This window comes from Sciurus carolinensis, chromosome 1 (genome assembly GCF_902686445.1).
Source record: "Sciurus carolinensis chromosome 1, mSciCar1.2, whole genome shotgun sequence".
In the NCBI taxonomy this organism is placed as follows: domain Eukaryota; kingdom Metazoa; phylum Chordata; class Mammalia; order Rodentia; family Sciuridae; genus Sciurus; species Sciurus carolinensis.
Genome location: NC_062213.1, coordinates 107,589,666 through 107,595,044, shown reverse-complemented (window position 1 = coordinate 107,595,044; position 5,379 = coordinate 107,589,666). Strand labels below are relative to the sequence as shown.

The window sequence follows — 5,379 nt, the reverse complement described above, 5'->3', positions numbered from 1 at the left end:
CACATCCCCAGCCCTTTTTTATATTTTATTTAGAGACAGGGTCTCATTGAGTTGTTTCAGGCCTCGCTAAGTTGCTGAGGCTGGCTTTGAACTCAAGATCCTCCTGCCTCAGTCTCCCAAGCTGCTGGGATCATCGGTATGCACCAGCAGGTGGAGCATGGGGATTTTACAGGAGAGTGGGAACTGGACAGCACATGTGAGAGCCAGAGCAGGGAGGCAGCATGGAGGGAGAGTGAATTTGAAGACGTGTCATTGAGTGGGCTACTTGCTGGTTGCTGGGTCATGTGAGATGGCCTGGGAAGCCATTGAGCATGTGTTCAGAACCATATCTGGAGGAAAGAAAAAGAAAGCATTTATTTATCAGTTCCCATCCCTCTTTGGTCAGAGGTTTTTCTCTCCACAAATTGCCCAAGGTGGACTTCCCAGCATTTCCAGGTTTCTCTAATATAGGCAGGAAGCCCTGCATATGAGGGAAGCAGTGTCGAGGGATGGTGACCAGGTGTGTACCTGAAGGTGGTCTTGGTCCAGGAAGGACCCACTGCCGCATAGAGAGGTAAGGCTAAGAGCGTCTGAAGGGATGGAAAAGAGGCATGTATTCAAAACCCACTTTCTTCAAACTACCCGACAACCAGCAGTGTGAGCTGGTAACTCGTTTCAACCCTCAGGTCACGTTAGCAACCTTTTCCTAAAGGCGAGGGCCTGAGGAGATGGGGCCTTGGCCTCTGAGGTCCCTTTTGATTCTGATATTCTGCATCGAATAAAACGTTGATGCTACCTGAAGAGAAAGAATGGGTGAGACGCAAGACTAACAGGTAGGAGATTTGCCAGTGGAAGGTGAGATTTGGGGGCTCAAGTGAAGGAGCAGGGTGGAAGTAAAAGATGTGGGAAGGCTCTTGGGTATGGGGACAATGAAAACTCAGCTTCTGTAGAATAGGAGGTAATTTCGGGATTGAGAGGAGGTGCCAGTCTTTTTGGTGGAGGTTTTGATGATGTGTGGTGTGATGGAAAGCGTGGATAAGAGGTGGGCTCTGATCCCAATTCTGTCACTGGCAAAGCTGTGTGACTTTGGACATGTCACCAGTCAGCTCCAGGTTCCAGTTCTTCATCTGTAAAGTGAAGAACTGGTGTGCTGGAAGGTGTACAGGGCTCTTGGAGGTTTGGGTGTTTCCTCACAGCAGGATGGATAAGAGTGAAGGGACTTACTAGGTACAACTAGTAATTGGCAGCTGACCCAAAAGATGGGGGTGGCTGTGGCCTTCACAGTCTCATAGAACAAGGCATGGGTGTCTTTACTGATGGAGCAGGTGTATATTCAGTTCTAAAAGTCCTGATGACACAGCTGGGTTTTTGTTTGTTTGTTTGTTTGTTTTACAGATAATAGAGCACTTTGGGGAAGCTGCACTAAATAACAGCTGGCACTAGGAAGATGCATCTTGGATTAGCTGGGCCCAGCTATCTAGCTGGAGTTCATGGTCTGCACTGTATTCTACTTGGAGAAGGACTTATTTACACAAACAAGGCAGGTCTGTAGTCAGTTCCTCCAAAGTGGCCCTCGTGACAGCAATGGTGACTGACCACCAAAGATGCACACTCTCCTTCCACAGTGAGAGGTATTGTCAGAATGCATTTGTTTAGTGAGGCACAGAATCCTCAAAGTTGGGCCCAAAGGACTAACTCTGGCCAAAAGAATGGAAGTAGAAATGCTGAGTGTCATTTCTGAGCTGAAGATATTAATTACCTGTTATTTTTTCCTGTATAGCAGTCTTAAAGGCTGCATGTTAAAGATGGTGACATTACAAGATAGAAGAAACTAGGGTCCTGGAGCCACTCTTCGGAGGGGAGCTGTATTCTCTTGGAACTTTTCATGAGCAAGAAATATACTTGTTTTGTGTTAACCCAATTGTATTATGGGTTGTTGTCACGATGGCTTCTCTAACAGAGCTATCTTAGAAGCTTCCAATGAGCCCCAAAGCAAAAGCTCAGTTATTTGAGGACCTGTAACTTAGGGAGCCTAAAGATGAGCCCAAATATCTTAGATGATATTTATCCTAAAGTGTTTTTGGAGTGCCTATTACATGCCAGATCTTCTTGGTTCTGGAGTACAGTGTTAGGATGGCAGAGTCCAATCTTTTGAGGCAGTGGACAGAGACAACAGGCTGGTGGTGTGCTAAGTACATGCTTTGTAGCATTGAAGTGTAAATTCCTTTTGGTTTTCTGCTGCCCATTCAAAATATATTCAGTGGGAATGAGCTGTTTCTGAGGTGGGAACAGGGTGGATCCCCTGGTTGCTCTGTTCACTCCCGGGCGATAGGCAATCCTTTGGTCACTTTAAGTTGGAAACAGCCTCCATCTAAAAATAGGAATGTCTGGTGGAAGATGATTAGAGGTTTCAATTTTATCCAAAGGTTGAATTTGCATCTTTGAGTTATAGCCTGTAGTTGATGACTTCCTGACTCTAGGGACAGGATGTAGCCAGTTTCTGCTTTCTCCCTACCTCTCTTTCAAGACAGCAACAACTCATTCCAGAGAAATTCTCTATAAATCCCTTCTTCTTCATTCTCTGACCTCTTTTTTGTTTACTTTTTGTGGTGCTGGGGATGGAACCCAAGACCTCCCACATGCTAGGCAAGTGTTCTACTACTGAGCTACATCCCCAACCCCTCTTAACTCTTTTTTTTTTTTTTTTTTTTTTTTTTTTTTTTGGTGGTGCTGGGGATTGAACCCAGGACCTTGTGCTTATGAGGCAAGCACTCTACCAACTGAGCTATATCCCCAGTCCCTTAACTCTTTTTTAAAAAATCTGACTGAAGAGTCCAAGAATCATGGAAAGATTCTTGATAATGTCTTTTGTAGATTTTTCTTGTGGTTATCTAGCTTTGAAATTTCACATTTATTATCTTGGCACTTAGGTGGGAAACATCTGTTTTAACATCCTGGCAAATAGGTAAACAAATAAATTAGAGAAGAGAATTTCAGATAGTCATAAACTTGATGAAGAAATGAAAAGAACCAGGTATGGTGATACATACCTGTAATCCCAGCAACTCAGGAGGTTGAAGCAGGAAAGTCAAAAGATTGAGGCCAACCACAGTAACTTAGCGAGATCCTAAGTAACTTAGTGAGACCCTGTCTCAAAATAAAACAATTAAAGGGCTGGGGATGTGGCTCAGTGGTTAAGCACACCTGTGTTCAATCCCTGGTACAAAAAGAGCAACCTGGGGAAGAAGAGTGAATCTAGAATGTGTGGTCAGGGAAGGCATCTATCTCTGAGGTGGCAATTTGGCTAAGACCTGGACAAGATGCCAGTTTTGCCAAGATCTGGGTGTGTGTGTGTGGTGATGAGGATAAAGTGTTAGGGGCAGTGGGAACAGCAAGTGCAGAATCCTGGGTGGGAGCTCATTTGGTGTGTTAAGGAGGACCCTGGGCTCGATTGTGTTGAGCTAGTGGTGAGAACAGTGGGCAGGGCAGGGTCCGTGCAGGCCTGGGGTGTGGTTGGAGTTTGGATTTTATTCTAACTGCAAGGGGAAGTTGTTGGGGATTTTAGGAAGGGAATAACCTGATTCAATTTATTTCATTTCTTTTTGTTCTTTTTTTTTTTTTTTATGTCAGATAGGCCATATTCTCATATCCTAAGAAGGTTTGAGGGAAGCATCTCTCACACAATGATGTGGAAACCCAACCACCATGCTTATTTTGTTAAGTGTGAGAATACCATGGTTCTAAGGTTAAAGGAAAGTATGTGGTAGTTTGAGATGCCTAACGCAGAAGTGTTATGATGTCTAGGATGTCTAGGATGTGCCCAGAGATGTTTCAGAAAAAAATAGTTGAGATTTCAGATTCTCTCCACTTTTATGTCTATTCTTTTTTTAATGTTTATCTTTTGTTGTACTGGGGATCAAACCCCAGGGCCTCACACATATTAGGCAAGCCCTCTACCACTAAGCTATGTTCCCAGCCTTTTTTTATTTTTAGACAGGGTCTTGTTAAGTTGCCCAGATTGGCCTTGAATTTGTGATCCTCCTGACTCAGAACCTCAGGTTGCTGGGATTACAGGTGTGCATCACTATGCCTGCCCTGTCTTTTTTTAAAAAAAATTTAAAATGCATGTTAAGAGCTGGGGATGTAGCTCAATGGTAGAGTGCTTGGCTAGTATGTGTGAGGTCCTGGGTTCCATCCTCAGCACTGGAAAAAAAAATATGGTAGAAGTTACAAAGAAAAAATCTAGCTGTTGTGTGTGAATAAGAAATTGGAGGGATCTCACTTTGTGGAGAAAGAACAAACTTTAAATTCAGTTTCTCTGCTACATGTTCACCACACAGATAACTTCTGTGCATGCATTTCTCCCCACTAGCAAGCAAGCAAGCAAGCAAGCAATTTTGCAGCAGACACTAGCTAGATCTCCTTTAATCCACTTCAATTCCAACACTATCAACCTGGTGATAGCAGCAGATCTCATAGCTTCAGTGCTCAGTCCCTGAGACCATCCCCACTTCACATGCCAGTTGCAAGTTCAGGCCTCTGGAAACAATCAACTACAATTGGGTTTCCATGACCATTTCTTTGGGTTGATAAATCTGCTAAAGTGGCTTGCAGAACTCAGGGAAATCACTTGCTTACATTTACTGGTTTATTATAGAAAATATTTTAAAGGATACAAATAAACAGCCAGATGAAGAGATACATGGGGGAAGGTCTGGAAGGGTCTGGAGTGCCAAAGTTTGGTCTCATGGAATTTTAGTGTGCCACCTTCTCAGCGTATGATGAGATCTTGTTCACCTTTGTGTAACCTTCCATGTGTTGAGCTGTCCAAAAGATCTCTGAATCCTGTCCTTTGTGTTTTTATGGAGACTTGGTGATACAGGCATGCCTGATACAGGAACATCTGTGTAGAAAGGTGATTGGACAAAAGAATTTGATCTGATGTAATTGGCTAAGTGGGAAACTCAGCAAGGCTTGTCTGTGCAGATTCTTCTTGGCCTCTCTGTGCAGCATCCCTTCCTTCTGTGCATGGGGGCAGGACCCCTTCTGAATTGGTGGGTGTGGGTGTTATGATCTACTATTACAGGTTTTTTTTTTTTTTTTTTTTTTTTTTTTCCTGGTATGAGGGAATGAACTCAGTGGTACTTAACCACTGAGCCACATTCCCAGCCCTTTGAAAAATTTTTTTTATTTAGAGACCAGGTCTCGCTAAGTTGCTTCTGACCTCACTAAATTGCTGAGACTGGCTTTGAACTTGTAATCCTCCTGCCTCAGCCTCTTGAGTTGCTGGGATTACAGGTGTGTACCACCGTGCCCAGCTATTAGAGAATTTCTTTATGGCCGACTCTGAGACAGAAGGGCAGGGGAAGATTAGAGTTCCTATAACTTACTTCGAGGAAG

The 5,379-nt window shown here is 43.7% G+C and overlaps 2 non-coding genes across 2 annotated transcripts; both read right to left on the bottom strand.

Moving 5' to 3' along the window:
- Positions 1-2,701: 2,701 nt before the first annotated feature.
- On the bottom strand, positions 2,702-2,774 carry Trnam-cau (transfer RNA methionine (anticodon CAU)). The gene has a single exon. It is a non-coding gene; the product is annotated as a tRNA-Met (tRNA).
- Positions 2,775-3,603: 829 nt separating this feature from the next.
- Positions 3,604-3,710, bottom strand: LOC124968847 (small nucleolar RNA U13). Its single transcript, XR_007105869.1, has one exon. It is a non-coding gene; the product is annotated as a small nucleolar RNA U13 (small nucleolar RNA).
- Between the last annotated feature and the right edge of the window lie 1,669 nt (positions 3,711-5,379).